The sequence below is a fragment of the Loxodonta africana genome, chromosome 7, assembly GCF_030014295.1.
Source record: "Loxodonta africana isolate mLoxAfr1 chromosome 7, mLoxAfr1.hap2, whole genome shotgun sequence".
Lineage (NCBI taxonomy): Eukaryota > Metazoa > Chordata > Mammalia > Proboscidea > Elephantidae > Loxodonta > Loxodonta africana.
The window spans coordinates 47,740,994-47,758,483 of NC_087348.1; the positions used below are offsets into that span (position 1 = coordinate 47,740,994).

The 17,490-nt window shown below is 43.6% G+C and overlaps 1 protein-coding gene across 6 annotated transcripts in view; it reads left to right on the forward strand.

The window, feature by feature from the left end:
- The window catches only part of SLC1A2 (solute carrier family 1 member 2), a 201,519-nt gene that overhangs the window by 28,762 nt on the left and 155,267 nt on the right, over nt 1-17,490 (forward strand). Inside the window, exon 1 of one of the 6 annotated variants that reach the window (XM_064288300.1) lies at nt 193-308. The exons of the other annotated variants lie outside the window; for them this stretch is intronic. The gene's annotated coding sequence lies outside the window, so the exon portion shown is untranslated. Of the gene's footprint in view, nt 1-192; nt 309-17,490 lie in introns of those variants that run through there. 6 annotated transcript variants of the gene reach the window in all.

Genomic DNA, 17,490 nt, shown 5'->3' on the forward strand with positions numbered 1-17,490 from the left:
CTGCATCCTTCCCTCCCCCACACACCCCACTGCTCTCGTCAACTCCAGAGCAGGACCTGAAGAGAGACAGGATAGGAAAGCAAACAACGTATGTAGTACGCATTCTCCCAGGCTTGTGGTTTTTAATAATTTAATGTATTTTCTCCAGGTGGTGATCTGAAGTAGAGGTTAATTAAAACCAGGTGAGAAATTTATAAATGGAACATTAAAAATGAGAAGGGGCAGGAATGCCAACACCATCCGCTCACCATGATTGTAGCATGAGCTGCAAGGCTCTGCTTGAATGATGCTTCTCCAAGTGGTACCAGGTGAGATCTCTGTGGACAAAAAGGGAAGTCCCAGGACAAGTGGCCATGCATTGGGGACAAGGACATGGCAGGAACATCACAAACTGGGCCTGAGTCTGCTCCAACTGATTGCCTGTATGTGTGCACCAAGGCCGTCTGTATTTTAGCATGAGGCAGCTGAGCAAGGCTGCGGAGCTAGGAAAAATACAATATAACAGGACAGGAATAAAAAGACCTGACTCAAAAAGCAGATGACAACCTATGCTGTTCTTTAGGACAGTTGCTTAGTGTAATGGGAAATGTAAGGCAGGCAGAGAGACCTGGATTAGAACCCCAATTCTGCATCCCAACTCTGTACCTTACAAACTGTATGATCTTGACAAATAACTCAACCAGACCTTACTTGCTTCATCTGTAGAATGGGTATCAAAATACCTACCATACAGATTTGACCATAGTAGATAATAATGATAGTTCTCATTTATTGAGCATGACTATGGGGGCTAAACACTTTGTGAAAGTCTTCATGTTAGGAGGTAAGTGCAGTGATTATCTCCATTTTGCAGATGTGGAAACAGGCTCAGAGAGGTTTAGTGACTTAGTCAAAGTCACACAGCTAGGAAGTGGTAGAGCCAGGACTCAAACCTGCACCTAACGGGCTGTAAAATCTGTGCTGTGAATGAGTAACCTACACTGTTGTAAGGATCCAGAGAAATAATAAAGTGTACAGAGTGTGAAATGTATGCCCTGGTGAAACGAAAAGTGATTTTAGGGAGCACATGAGATGATTAGGGCTGCAGTGCAAATGGTTAATGTGCCGAGCCGCTAACCAAAATGTTGGGGGTTGGATTCCACCCAGAGGTGTCTTGGAAGAAAGTCCTGATGATCTGCTTCTCAAAAAAGCAACCCTTGAAAACCCTCTGGAGCACAGTTCTACTCTGACATGCATTGGGTTGCCATGAGTTAGAGCTGACGCGACAGCAACTTTTTTTTTTTAAATGAGGAATTAAGTAACATTGCATCATAGTGTGAGAAAACTATTCCCTCTTCAGTTCTCTGTCGGTCTTTCTGATTATGACAAAGATAAAAACTTCTTAGATGCCGCTGTGCCTCTAACACTGTTCTAACTCTAACTTCCCTTTTTAACAAGGAGAGCAGATGGCAGAGGCTTCCACAGACAGTATCTAGCTAGAATTCGATAAAAATGTTCATTTTTGTGTTTATTTTTATGCCTGCCTTCTATTTATGACACGTGATACTAGTTTTCCATGGGTGGTAGTAATGTAAAACTTTCTCTTGGAATACATGTGTTTTAAGTATAATACAAAGAGTCCATTGATGTTAAACAGCATTAAGTAAATAATAATAGAGGAGTAATCAGATGAGACAAGAAAGCCGGATGCGAATGACTCAAGCCTGGGAAATGCCGTGATAACCTGTGAGGACAGCGTTCAGCCTGATGCGTAGCACGTGGTTCATACTCAATAAATGTCAAGGACGGGGGGAAGGGACAGTGCAACTCCCTCTTCTGATCTATTAATAAAACCGGTTGCTGTTGAGTTGACTTCCACTTGGGGCGATCCCATGTGTGTCAGAGTAGAACTGTGCTCCAATGGCTGATTTTTCAAAAGCAGGTTGTCAGGCCTTTCTTCTGAGGTGCCTTTCTCTGGGTGAACTTGAACTTCCAACCTTTTGGTGGGCAACTGAGTGTGTAAACGTTTGCACCACCCAGCGACTCTGATCTGTTAACACAAGAAATGAACCATTTGTAAACCAGATGGAGCCGTCTTTCCGTTGAGGTTTGGGGGGTGGATTAAGCTTGTTCTGAAGGTTAGCAGATAAAGCAGGGCATTGATGTTTCAGAAAATAAAGTTCGTGTTGGTCTTTGAACCACAGAAGTTGGATGCTGGGGATGGATCGGACCGTGGATCTCAGGGTCAGAGCCTGCGTTGGAAATGGGAGGCTTGAGGTAGGGAAGGCATTTTCCCAAGGCCCCCTAGTCAGAGAGCAACCACAGTGTGACTAGTGCTTTCACTGTTTACAGGCTAAACTTATTTTTTATTCCCTTTTCCTGAAATAGTGCCCAGCCTGAACCAGCTAATGGTAAAATCCAGACAGCTAAGGGTTCAACCCACCAGTCTCTAGGTGCTCAGCAATTCCAGAGCACTGTATGAGACACAGAGCTCTGCTGGCCCAGTGGTTAAGTGCTATGGCTGCTAACCAAAAGATCGGAAGTTTGAATCTACCAGCCACTCCTTGGAAACCCTAGCGGGCAGTTCTATTCTATCTTGTAGGGTTGGCTTGGTGGCAGTGGGTTGGGTTTGTTTTTTTTTTTTTGGTACAAGACACCATGAGTTGTTGAGAAACTCCATGAAAGGAAGAAAGTAAATAATTGTTTCTAACCTCAAGGAGCTGAGAAGAATATGCTATATAATTTTGTGCTAGTTGAATATCATTTGGGAGGTAAGTAACCCAGGTCATCTATAATGGAGTCAGTTAGGAAGGTCCCCCCAGGAGTGAGAATCCCTGTATTAGTGAGTATCTTAGTTATCTAGCGGTGCTACAATAGAAATACCACAGGTGGATGGCTTTAACAAACAGAAATTTATTTTCTCACAGGTTTGAGGACTAGAAGTCCAAATTCAGGCTCAAGGGAGAAGGCTTTTCTCTCTCTGTACGCTCTGGAGGAAGGTCCTTGTCTCTTTAGCTTTTGATTACCGGTTCCTCGGAGATCTCCGTGTATTTTGGCATCTATCTTACTCCAGCTCTCCTTTCTCTTGTTTGTTTAATCTCCTTTATATCTCAAAAGAAGTTGACTCAAGTCACACCCTACACAAATGCTGCATTATTAACATAACGAGGACAACCCATTTCCAAATGGGATTATAACCACAGGCATTAAAAAAAAAAAAAAAAAACTCCTTGCCATCAAATCAATTCTGACTCATAGCGACCCTGTAAGACAGAGTCGAATGGCCTCATAGGGTTTCCGAGGAGCGCCTGGTGGATTTGAACTGCCAACTTTTTGCTCAGCAGCCGATCTCTTAAGCACTGTGCCACCGCAGGCATAGAGGTTAGGAATTACAACACACATTCAGGTGGGACACAATTCAATCCATAACGGTCAGCTTTCACCGGATTTTGCTTCAGTAACCAAAACCCATTGCCACAGAGTCGATTCGGGCTCATAGCGACCCTATGGGACACGGTAGAACTGCCCCCCAGGGTTTCCAAGAAGTGGCTGGTGGATTCGAACTGCCAGCCTTTTGGTTATCAGCTGTAGCTCTCCATATCTCTTAACCGCTGTGCCATTACCGCTCTGTTTCAGTAACAGCCACCCCCAGATCTCAGTGACTTACAACAATGCAAGTTTGTTTCTTGTGCCTGTTACATGTGGTTGCAGGCCAAGTGCAGGTATTCTCCACGTGTCTCCATGATATGGGTCACAGGCTGATGGAGCGGCCCCCACATGGGACGTGCATCTTGTAGCAGGACAAAGAGTAGTGTCAGAAGCACATGAAGGCTCTTAATGATCCCGCTTGGGAGTGACATGGGTTACTTCTATTCTTTGTTGGTTTGGGTCCTTAGGAGCAGATTCTAGGACAAGCATTTGAGCACAAGTAGTTTATTGGGATGAAGCATTGGTGGCCCAGTGGTAGAATTCTCACCTTCGACGCGAGAGACTTGGTTTTGATTCTCAGCCAACGAGCCTCCTCCACAAACAGCCCCCGTCTGTCAGTGGTGGCTTGTGTATTGCTATGATGTCGAACAGGTTTCAGCTAAGATGGACTAGGAAAGAAGACCTGGTGATCTAACTCTGAAAATCAGCCAGTGAAAGCCCTGTCACAATGGTCCAATCCACAGTGAGTCATGGGGTCAGCACAGGTCTGGGCAGGGTTGTGATTTGTTGTGCATGAGTGGGGTGGGGAGCTGAGTAGATGGCAGTTTACAACAGTTCATCTGGGAGGTGCACGAAACAGTAGTAGAGAAGTGGGGAAGTGAGACAGAAGGGAGGCAGCCAAGAGAGGGTGGGGTATCCAGCCAGCTACCAATGTAGGCAGTCCCTTGGGGATATTCTGGGAAGCAGTGCGAAAGATATGCCTAAGAGTTATCCTCTTGGGGGACAAGGGGAAAAAAAGAAAAAGAAAAAAACGTTGCCATCACATCGATTCTGACTTAAAGGGACGTTATAGGGACAAGGAGACTGGTGTATTTATGCATTCGCACCTCTCAGTCAAATTGAATTCCCTCTATAGACTGTTCTACAGCTTGCTTTTCACTCACTACCTCCGAACAAAAAACAAACCTGTTGCCGTTGACTTCATAGTGACCCTATAGGACAGAGTAGAAGTGCCCCATAGGGTTTCTAAGGCTGAAATCTTTATGGAAGCAAACTGCCACAACTTTCTCCCAATTTCCCAGCACTTCTGCCCTATGGGGGTACAGATGGAGTAGTTCAGAGAAAGCCCTCAGGCAAAGAAGAATAGACACTAGCAGTTGGGTGTTGGCTGGAGTAAATTAGAATAAGATGGGTGGGTTACTGATAGACTCGACAGGCTCACATTTCACTACCAAAGGAAGTCACGTGACAAAGTGAGTCATCAGAATGGAGTGTCTAATCCTCCCACAAGGAGCCCTGGGGTCGCAGTTAAGCACTCTGCTGCTAACTGGAAGGCCAGCGGTTTGAACCCACCAGCTGCTCCACCATTCTGTGGAAGAAAGGTGTGGCAGTCTGCTTCCGTAAAGATTTACAACCTTGGAAACTCTATGGAGCACTTCTACTCTGTCCTATAAGTCCCTGTGAGTCGGAATTCACTGGGTGGCAATGGGTTTTGAATCCTCCCACAGGGCTGCAGCAAATACCTGAGAACCAAAACACAATCTGCAGTAGCCCTGACATAAGAAGCACTGTAATCCCTCAAGTCAGCAAGGTGGGTGAGCTTAACTGGGAGCTACCATGTAGACCAGGTGTCTCTACCTCGGCACTATGGACATTTGGGGTCTGATAATTACTTGTTGTGGGGGCTGTCCTGTGCATCATAGGATGTTTAGCAGCATACCTAGCCTCTACCCACTAGATGCTAGTAGAAAGCATCAACCTCTCATCAAGTCGTGACAACCAGAAATATCTCCAGACGTTACTGAGTGTTCCTGGAGAGGCAAAATCACCCCCATCGAGAACCACTGATGTAGACCATGCATGCATTGCTAATTTCCAGAGAATTAAATTGTAGGTGACTAGATGGAGGAAAGGAGCCCTGGTGGTGCAGTGGTTAAGCACTTGGCTGTTAACTGAAAGGTAGGTGGTTCAAACCCACCAGCCATTCAGCAGGAGAAAGACATGGCAGTCTTCTTCTGTAAAAATGACCCAAAACCAAAACCTTGTTGCTGTCCAGTCGAGTCCAATTCGCAATGACCATATAGGACAGAGTAGAACTGCCCCATAGAGTTTCCAAGGAGTGGCTGGTGGATTCGAACTGCCAGTCTTGTGGTTAGCAGCTGAGCTCCTAAACCACTGGAACAGTTCTCGATGGAACTGACTTGATGGCAATGGGTTTTAGACAGACATATAAGCTAGAACAGCAAGTCACCCTGTGTTGCAACAATCTGAAAGATATAAAGGAAACAAGTAATTCAGGGGTGGGAAGCATCAGTTCTTTCAGGGGGTGGGGGTGGTCAAGGAAGGCTTTGAGTTGTAGAGGTAGCTGAGTATGGTTTTGAAGGATGAAGAGGAGTTTTCCAGATGAGTAATGCCACATGTGGAAGTTACATATAATCATTGATGATTGTGGAGACTCGGGGATGTTTTAGTAACTGGTGTTGGAAATGCTGTCCTCAGAGCCTTCTTTACACTCAGAAAGACTGAATTGCAGGATAACAGTTAAACCAGCTCTACTGTGTGATCGATCATGTGTAAGCAGCAATGTCAAGAGCTTTGGGAGCACTCAAAGGAGTTGCTCGAATGGCACGCATACAGCCCATCCTCAGAGGGACCAGAAATGGCCTTGCTCTCTTCTTTTCGTCAAGAGGGAAGGCCAGCTTTTTCTATGGCCTCTGTCAGTATCATTTGATGTTGTCCCATGGTGCTTTGCAAAGACAATTGGATGTGGTTTGTCATTTAACCTCTCCCTGCCTCAGTTTCCTCACTTGTTAAACAGGAATCATAAGGTTCTCTTTCTTGACAGCTTCATAATCTTGCTCTAGGGATCAAATCAGATAATGAGATTACATAGCACTGGCTGTGGGTTCAGATGGATCTGGGTTCCAGCTCTGTTCTGCTATCCACCAGGTGTGGACTTCTCTGACTCTCCATTTTCTCATCTGTAAAATGAGTATAATACCCACCTCATAAGGTTATCTTGAGGACTGAATTGTGCAGTGCATGTAAGCTCCAGCCCTGTGCCTGGCACACAGTAAAGAGGAATAAATGAAAGTTAACCATTATCATAAATAGTATAAAATAATTTGAATTTACATACTAATAGCTAACTTCTAGTGAGTGCACATAATGGTCTGTTGTTGTTGTTAGGCGCCGTGAAGTCAGTTTTGATTCATAGCAACTCTGTGTATTACAGAACAAAATATTGCTGCGTCCTGCGCCATCCTCACAATCGTTGTGCTTGAGCCCATTGTTGCAGCCACTATGTCAATCCATCTCATTGAGTGTCTTCCTCTTTTTTGCTGACCTTGTACTTTACCAAGCACGATGTCCTTCTCCAGTGACTGATTCCTCCTGACAACATGTCCAAAGTATGTAAGATGTAGTCTCGCCATCCTTGCTTCTAAGGAGCATTCTGGTTGTACTTTTTCCAAGACAGATTTGTTCGTCCTTTTGGCAGTCCATGGTATATTAAATATTTTTCACCAACACCACAATTCAAAGCTGTCACTTCTTCTTTGGTCTTCCTTATTCATTGTCCAGCTTTCACATGCTTGTGATGTGATTGAAAATACCATGGCTTGGGTCAGGCAAACCTTAGTCTTCAAGGTGGCATCTTTGCTTTTCAACACTTTAAAGAGGTCTTTTCACAGCAGATTTGCCCAATGCAATGTGTCCCTTGATTTCTTGACTGCTGCTTCCATGGCTGTTGATTGTGAATCCAAGTAAAAGGAAATCCTTGACAACTTCAGTCTTTTCTCTATTTATCACGATGTTGCTCATTGGTCCAGTTGTGAGGATTTTTGTTGTCTTTATGTTGAGGTGTAATCCATACTGAAGGCTGTGGTCTTTGATCTTCATCAGTAAGTGCTTCAAGTCCTCTTCACTTTCAGCAAGCAAGGTTGTGTCATCTACATAACGTAGGTTGTTAATGAGCCTTTGTCCAATCCTGATGCCCTGTTCTTCTTCATACAGTCCAGCTTCTTGGATTATTTGCTCAGCATACAGATTGAGTAGGTATGGTGAAGGGGTACAACCCTGACGCACACCTTTCCTGACTGTAAACCACGCAGTACTGAACAACTGCCTCGTGATCTATGTAAAGGTTCCTCATGAGCACAATTAAGTGTTCTGGAATTCCCATTGTTCACAATGTGATCCATAATTTGTTACGATCCACATAGTCGAATACATTTGCATAGTCAATAAAACATAGGTAAACAACTTCCCGGTATTCTCTGCTTTCAGCCAGGATCCATTCTCATTCCACGTCCTGTTCTGAATCTGGCTTGAATTTCTGGCAGTTCCCTGTCAACATACTGCTGCAGCCACTTTTGAATAATCTTCAGCAGAATGTTACTTGCGTGTGATATTAATGATATTGTTCGATAATTTCCACGTTCAGTTGGATCACCTTTCTTGGGAATAGGCATAAATATGGATCTCTTCCAGTCAGCTGGCCAGGTAGCTGTCTTCCAAATCTCCTGGCATAGATGAGTGAGTGCTTCCAGCGCTGCATCTGTTTGTTGAAACAACTCAATTGATATTCTATCAATTCCCAGAGCCTTGTTTTTCATCAGTGCCTTCAGTGCAGCTTGGGCTTCTTCCTTCAGTACCATCGGCTCCTGATCACACACTGCCTCTCGACATGGTCAAATGTGGACCAACTCTTTTAGGTATAATGACTCTGTATTCTTTCCATCTTCTTTTGATGCTTTTTTTTTTTTTTTTTAATGTAGTTTAATATGGTGGTCTAGGTGCTGTTTTAAGGGCCTGTGTATATTAAGCTGTAAGTGCAATAGCTGTTGTGATCATCCACATTTTACAGATGAGGAGACTGAGACAGAGGAATTCGATGACTTGCCTAATGGGTACAGATACTGAGTGGACAGTACTCAAACTCTGGTAGACTGTCAGAGCAAGTAACCACATCACTGGATTGTATGGACTTAGTGTTTCCTCATAGCTTTCTGAGAAAGAATCAAGGTCTTGGTTATAGAGTTCTCATCTTTACCAAATTATGAGAGCCCGGGGAGCTATTACTGGGCAAATGAAAAGTTCAAATGAACTTTTCTCACTGTTGATTGATGGTCCTTAATACACTTAGAGAATATTAATGAAAGCTTGGGCAAGCACAGTTGTATTTTTAACCGCAGCATCAGAGCTACCTTCTCCGGTTCAGCTCTGATACTTGGTAAATGATGAATCATCCCACACTGACCGCTTCCAGAAATGTCTGTGAGAGCAACACAATGGAAACTTTCAGTGGCTTAGCTCTTTCCCCACAGCATCCCTGTCTTCTTGCCCCTAGGCTATTGAAATAAAATGGAGAGTTGGCTTGCCAGTCTCTTGGACACCATCTCCAGAACAACAGGGCGTTTGTCTTCTCTCCCTTTGTGGCGGGGACACATATGGTGTTCTTAGTGTTAGAGGGAACAGATTCTGGTCCATGAGCTGCCTTTCAGTTCAGCTTCTGTACACAGAGTGACGGTGATGAAAACCAGCACAGGGTCCCAGTGACTGAGGGACGTCCTCCTCCCACCTGTGCGTTGTCCTTGCTAAGTTCTCATCTTTGCTGCCGTCATCTTGGTAGGAACAGAAAAGACAACACGGTGAGGGTGTGAACCTGGTCTGCCTTGTGCAACACTGTGGTCCTGGTACCTCTTAGGTGTTGGAATGAGAATGAATCACTCAGTGAAAGGTATAAAGAATCCTGCTGTTCAAACACCACCTACTGAGTGCCCAGTGCTATGCCCGGATATGATTTTATCCTATCTTGGGCTCAGGTGAGGAGCCCTGGTGGCACAATGGATAAGGGTGGTAACGAAAAGGTTGGTGGTTCAAACCCACCAGCTGCTCTGTGGGGGAAAGATGTGGCAGTCCACTTCTGTAAAGATTACAGCCTTGAAAACCTTATGGGGGCAGTTCTATTCTGTCCTACAGGGTTGCTTTGAGTCAGAACAGACTTGAAGGCAATGGATTTTGGTTGGTTGGTTTGTTTTGGGGTTCAGGTCCTGGCTGTAATCCCTGCGGGCCACATGTCCTGCCTGGGGCCAGTTACATTCCCTCTCTAGACCTCACTCATCTCATCTGTAAGGGGGAGCTTATCATGCAGAGGGTTGCTGGGAGGATTCAGCATACAGTGCCTGGCTCACAGTAAGTGCTCTAAGTGTTGGTTATTCTCCCATGTATCATTCTGAGATAGAACTGCATCTATTGGAGATGTTCCTGGGGAGCTGAAAAAACTAGTTGCCATCGAGTCAGTTCCAACTCCGGGTGACTGTATGTGTGACAGAGTAGGATTGTGCTCCCTAAGGGCTTTCAATGGCTGGTTTTTTGGAAGTTGATCACCAGGCCTTTCTTCTGAGGCATCTCTGGATAGACTCGCCACTTCATCCTTTTGGTTAGCAGTTTAGCAGCCAAATGCATTAACCGTTTGCGCCACCCAGAGACTCCGTCTCGGGGAACTAAAAAGAATTCCATAGCTTGGAGGATTCTTAAAGGCACTCTCTGGTCTGTATCCTGCACAATATTTGAAACCCTCCAATGAGCCCTTGGGGAAACCCTGGTGGCGTAGTTGTTAACCCAAAGGTCGGCAGTTTGAATCCACCAGGTGCTCCTTAGAAACTCTATGGGGCAGTTCTACTCTGTCCTATAGTGTCCCTATGAGTCCAGTTGACTCGATGGCAACTGATTTGGTTTGGTGTGGTTTCATGAGCACCCTATTTTACAAATTAAAAAAAAAAGACAAAAACCCTTTGGCAACTTAGAAGAAGGCGGCGTCTGTAGTGGCTTTGCTCTCGTTAGCTGTGCCCAAACTCCAGGGTGTCCCCTTCCTCGCTGCCGGGCAGAAGCTTGCCGTCTGCCTCCTGCTCAGACACCCACTGCCCTGTAGCAACACAAGAAAAACTGTCTTCTGGGGCAGCATGTTAACGCTGCTCAGGCTGTGCCCGACTAGTTGGTTATTAACTGGTTGTTTTCTCTATATGACATCCCAAAGATGCTTTTACTCTCTGTGCCTCACCCAAGCTCACCTGCTGTCTCGTCTCAGGCTTTCCATCTTTCTCACATATTCACACCACAGACCGCCCGTTCTCTTGATAGTAAAACCTTCCAACAAGAGGCAGGGCACTGTAATGGTACATGCATAGGCTCACAAGTTCGACTTTGAGGGTTGGAATCCCAGCTCTGCCACTTACCAGCTGTGTGACCTTGGGAAAATTACTCAGCCTTTATGTGCCTTCTCTTGGGCTACAAACAATTTGTAGGAAATCTGTACCTACCTCGTAGAGTTGTTGAAAGAATTAAATAAGCCAAATACTTTTGGAATAGTGCCTGGCACTTAGTAAGTCTTCAGTGAAGGTTAGCTGTTAAAAGCATCCTACGGGGATAAATGTCAACAGTTATCCTCCAGCATCCTACAGGGATAAATGTCAACAGTATCCTACAGGGATAAATGTCAACAGTATCCTATAGTATCCTACAGGGATAAGTGCCACCAAAAGAGGGGGTAGATGCTGCAGCTAGAGGAGGTTGAAGGTAGTCCAGCTGCCAAGGACATGAGGCACAAAAATCCAGTTTGCTGTGGGTTTGCCTTGGATTCCAATGGCAAATATCAATAGCAAAATTGTTCAAAGGATATTGAAGGCTCATGAAGGCAATGGTTATTTTGCTAATAATTATTTGTGGAATGAGTAAATAAATAATGATTATAATAGTAACAGCTACCATGTGTTGAATACTGTCTAGCTTCCAGGCACTTTCACATACATTGTCTGATTTGTCACAATAGTTTTGTGAGCTGTTATGATGATGTAACCATTCGTTTTTATGAATGACATAGATTCAGAAACGTTAGGTAATCTGCCCAAGGTCACACAGCTCATCAGAGGTGGAAATAGGATTGAAATACCAGGGGAGACTCCAAAAGATGCCCACTAACATTAATGCTACAGCAAACCTATCATCTTAGTTATGGCCGCAATTAGAACCAAGTAAATTATGTGTTCCCAGATGTGATAGCTCTTGTGAAAATTTCAGATCAGGACTGAAATGACTCACAGTGGGACTAGAAACAGTTTGTGAAAGGGCCACAAATACGGTGAAGGTGTGTGCCTGATGGATCGAATCCTCGTGAAGTGGAGACCTTGCGAAGGCCCATCATGGAGGAGCTCTATCTCAGGGCACCTGCAGAACATCTTGGGATGTCTGCTGCCTGGGGTGGATGATGGTTCAGCGGACCCTTCCCCACCACCACCCATCCAGGTTGGGAACTGCAGCTCCATTCTCTACCTACACTGAGGTCAGTTTAGTAATTCTACAAAGCAGCCTGAATCCCACCAATCTTCTGACAAAAGCTTTTAATGATTTCTCCCTACCAAAAGAATAAATTCAACTATGTAGCAAAGGTTCAGGACCCTTTATGATTTCAACCCAATTGTCCCTATCTTTTTAACCTAAAGGATTGTTACAATATGGAGTTTTTGATGCCTGATAAAGGGCTGGGGAAGCAAAGAGAAGGGAAGAGCTATTAGATGCCTTCTGGAAAAGCTGGCCAGCCTGGACTTAGAGGACCTCATGTGCCACGTTTTGGACCTTGGTCTTGATAGTAGATCATTGCTTTCCAGAATGCATTCCTTGTATCACTGAATCCATAATATGTATAAAGCTCTTATGTAAGAAAAATCAGTCAATCAAACAAACACACACACACAAAAAGGAAACTGTTCTCGGTTCCAATAACCTTGAGTATGGCTTGGATAAGCACACTGTCATTACTTCAGGACTTCGCAGAGCCTTTAATATGCTAATGCACATTGTGAGCCTCCAAGGCTAAGCAGCTCTTTCTAACCCTTAACCTTTGACCCCTTAACCTTTGTATCCAGGAGCATTCTGGGGGCTTAGTGTTTTGAGACATACATTCTGGGAAATGGTGCTCTCATCCATGGAGGCCACTGATGGTGAAATGGGAATTGGTGTTCAAATCTACCTTAAGACAATAAGTTGACCTTTAATTTTACATTTAATTAGAAAAGAAACCAGATTTGTAGCAGAATTCATGAATACATTAAGCTACAGAACATTTAGAATTTAAGCATAAAAAAAGGGTTGGAAGCCTGGGACATCTTCTCAATGAGATAATTTATTTCATCTGCATTGGAAATTAGAAGTTAAAGACCTGACTAAGAACTTTGATAGATTGGGGTTGAATGTCAAAGAGCAAGGCTGCAAGGGTTGAAATGGTTAATGATCACAGCTGGTTGGAATGTAGGTGACAGAGAAGAATAATTGGGTGAGGGAGTGACTGGCTCAAGCACTTACCAGCAAACTAATAGGATAGCCCAGAGAAAATTCACAAAACCAGGAAGGAAACAGCTGTGGTTCTTGCTTTAGGAGAGAAAAGGGACATCAAAGGCTTTTGATGATCCTGGTGAGGTCTTAACTCCCCTAATTGCACAATGTCCAAACAAACACTTGGCGACCTTGAACTCTTGAACTGAATTCAACAGTCAGTAGGACAGTTTGTTATTTCTTTGACGTCAGAACACTGGCTAGGTAAACTAAAGCACCTGACAGCTTCTCCGCCACGGTACGGGACCATGATGGAAGATGAGCGCTCATTCCAGTGCTACGTTGCCAGTGTGTCCCTGGAGTGGAGGAAACAGTCAGGTCAAACATCTTGTGTGGGATGGAGTGGGTGGTGAGGGGTGATGAGAATGGAAGAATCGCTTTGCATTTCTGGGGAAAGAGAAGAAATGAAAAGGTAGAAAGAGGTTATTATAAAACACTCATTAGAGCTTATTTGCTATTTGGCAGAGACACTTGCAAATCCCAGGGGCTGAAGGAATTTGAGCTTCCTCTGAGAACCAGATCTTTTCTAGAATCATAGAGGCTCAGAGAAAGCAGGAGTAAAAATTGGGAAGCCTAATCTGTTTATCAGAGTCACTGGGCGTGCAAATGGTTAATACACTTGGCTGCTAACTGAGAGGTTGGAGGTTTGAGCCCATCCAGAGGTGCCTTGGAAGAAAAGTCTGGCAATCTAATTAGAAAAATCAACCATTGAAAAACATATGGAGCACAGTTCTACTCTGACACACATGGAGTTGCCGTGAGCTGGAGTGGACTTGACAGCAACTGGTGGTAATCTGTTTATCAGAGAAACAGCTTCTGAAACCTCTCAGGATGCTGAATCAAATTTGTAGGTGCCTGTATCAGTCAGTGTCTAACGATGAGCCAGGCACATGTTACCGTTCTCAATAAATACACGTTGAATGAATAAATGGATGAGTAGGTGATATTATCTTTCCGTATGGAGTCTCCCTCCCCCCTTAGATGTCTGCTTAAGCAACACATTAGTAAGTTGTTTAGTGATGGGTTGGAAAAGCTGTATCTTTTACCAAATCATCATCCTTGATTGCATCTTGAAGAACTTAGGCACCCAGAAGTGTATGACACTGTTCTTGCTGAGTATTCAACCAGAGAGCTCCTTCTAGACGTTCCAATGTTGGCATCTTCAGCCACTGAAGACGTTGGTCCAGGTTAAAAAATAAAGGAATGATTTTCTGAAAATCTAACTGTATGTCTACTCCTAAGTAAAGGATAAAGTGAATAACTTTATTGAGATTTTATTGTCAACCAGTTAACCCTACTGCAAAAGTTCATGGGTCCAAAGATTCAAATACAAAAGTGTATGTGATATTGCACTGCTCTCTGTGCTCAGTGTAAGGAAAAACCACCAGCAGACTTGGTTGTGATGGTGGAAAGGTATTTTCTGATATTGCCAAATGTATGCAGTATTTGGTCCAATACTATACTCTGGGATCCTGTTAAGCATTTCTCTTTCCTCTTGCAACACAAATGTGAGATTTACAAAGACTACCAGCTCCCCTTGCTATTTACCTGCTTGAAATTACCTTTTTTTTTTTCCTCCAGCATTGGAAAGAAATGGCCGATGTTTATTTAGTCCTTCAACTACTGCTCATTGGCTGTCTTCCAGGTGCAGTTTTAGCGTTTATCACAGTTGGGACTCTCTTCAGATAGTCTGTCTTTTTTACGTGCTGATTTGGGTTTTCAGAAGTCCAAGACATTGATAACAGAGTAATAAATCTGGTGAAGCAGAAACTGCTGATAGAAATAATTCAGGAAACCAGAAAGAATAGAAAAGTGTGGAGAAGTTGTATTTTTAATGAGGGCTTCTGTACTTCCTTGACACTGTGGATGATAACAAAGTTGTGAAAACCTTATAGTTTTCCTTTTTTACAACAATATAAATGACTTACTCTGTTCACATTTTGGATTGTTTGTCTTCACGGTTTAAAACTGATGCCTCAAGGCTCAGTTGTTTGTAGTTTTATTTAACAAAAAAGGGGGGTTATCCGTATTCTCATTGCAGAGAATTATTAAAATATATAAAAGTATAAATAAGGAAAAGATTGTATGCAATTCCTTCAACTGGACATAATCACTGTTCAACTTATGATGTATCTCCTCCCAGTCATAATGTATAACTACTTATATTTGAGCGTGTACTAGGTACCTTTTAGTCCTATAACTTTTTATACGCTGCCTTGCCCACCTTTTCTTTTTTTTGAAAGAACTTAACCTATTTTACTGTAAAAGTCTTATTCTAAATTCCCTTCTAGCACTGGTCGTTATTCTTGAGTTCACTCTTATATTGTAGTGGTCAATGCATAAAAAAAGAGTTGCCATCAAGGTAACTCCAACTCATGGTGATCCCATGTGTGTCTGAATAGACCTATGCTCCGTAGGGTTTTTGATGGCTGATTTTTTGGAACTAGATCACCAAACCTTTCCCCTGAGGTCTTGAGCCACCAACCTTCCGGTTAACAGCCAAGTGCATTAACTATATGCACCACCCAGGGACTATGTGATCGATGCACAAAAAAAAAAAAAAAAAAATTTTTTTTTTTTGTTTTAGGACCTGCTTTATGCCCGGCTTGATTGATATGCACTGGTAGCGCAGTGGTTAAGCACTCGCCTGCTCACCAAAAGGCTGGCGGTTCAAACCCACCAGCCACTCTGTGAAAGAAAGATGTGTCAGTCTGTTTGCGTAAAGATTTACAGCCTAGGAAACCCTATGGGGCAGTTCTACTTCGTCATATAGGTTCACTATGAGTTGGAATTGACTCGACGACACCCAACAACAGGTTATTAGGAAATTAGGACATGAAATGGTATCTTCTCATGGCTCTATTGTGCGTCACTATTTGCCGTGGTGTCATTTGCTTAACCTTTTTGAAGTGATTGGACCCATGGGTTGTTTCCAATTTTCTTGTTTTATAAATAGTGCTGCTAATGACCAGCTTTGTCTGAACTGCATTTATTCTTCTTGGAGATGGTTCCATGCACCGTATTCCCAAGATGGGGCTACTAGGCCCATTAACATAAACATATTTATAATTCTTGTTGCCCTATCTCCACAAAGACTAAACCCAATCAATACTGCCACCCGTGATGTCCAAGCATACTTGTTTGCACCAAGCCCCACTTGTGTGTGGTTTAAGTCTGATTTGCACGAATGGTGAGCACAGTGGAAACCTTAAGATTAAGGAGGCAAGTGAACAAGAAGGTCAGCACAACCTCACCTGCTTCTTCCAGAAGATTCTTACTCCATTCTTAGAAACGTTTGGTTTGTAAGCTGCACTACCCGTTTGGTGAGAGTTTTTTGGGTAAAAAGAGAAATGTTGTACTAAACGTATATAGTGAGTAAAATCACATCCCAATTTCAGAAAGTGTTAAATGGAAAAAACAAGCACATCTTAAAAAAAACAAACAAACAAACAGAAAACCCATTGCCATTGAGCCAAGTCCGACTCATAGTGACACGCAAGGAAATAAGGTAGCAAAATTCAAGTGTCAGTACTACAATTCCACAAAATTTCTGGCTTAGCATAGGATCCTATTGGTCTTTATGACTTGAGGGAAATCAACTTGAAGCCCCATGTGACATTCAGAGGGTTCCTAGCATCTCTTCCCATGTTTCCAGGGATTCTTGGCACCTTTCATTTCTCCAAGGCACCTCCAGTTCTGAGCTCTTGCATCTATTGAATTCTTGCTCTCCACCATGTCACCTTTTGCCTAGGTTGCTTTCCACATGGCCTCATCTCCCTGGGAGCCTTTTGTATCCCTGCCTCCCAAACTTTCATGGCCTCAAAGCTCCAAATGTGGCAGGTACTACTACTGAAGGTTTGAGCATCAAGGGAAGCACTAAAGGCAGAACAAAATAGCAAACAGAGTACAACGGGGTCTTCGGCATCTCTGTTATTAGGGAAAGACAGTGTAGTGAAGTGGATGAAAACAGAGTTTCTGAATCCAGGTTGAGCTTTTCCGAAACCCGGCTCTGCCACTTACTGTGTAATGTTGGGCAGGTAGAACTGCCTACCTTTTGGTGTCTCTCTTCCCTCAGTTGTCTAAGGTACCAGTTGCTGTTGAGTCGATTCTGACTCACGGTGACCCTGTGTGTGTCAGTGGAACTACACTCCATAGGGTTTTCAATGGCTGATTTTTTGGGAAGTAGATTGCCAGGTCTTTCTTCCGAGGCACATCTGGGTTGACTCAAACCTCCAACCTTTTGGTTAGCAGCTGAGATGTTAACTGTTTGCACCACCCAAGGGCTCCAAGGGGATAATAGTGGTACCTATCTCACAGGATTGTTGCAGGTATAAAGTGCTTGGAATGATACCTGTACTGAGTACCTTGTAAATCTTAGCTATCATCATCATCAATTTTGTTGTTGTTATTATTGCTATTATTACTGTTATTATTATTGAAAACCCCTCAGCACCTCTACCAGCTGGGATAGCT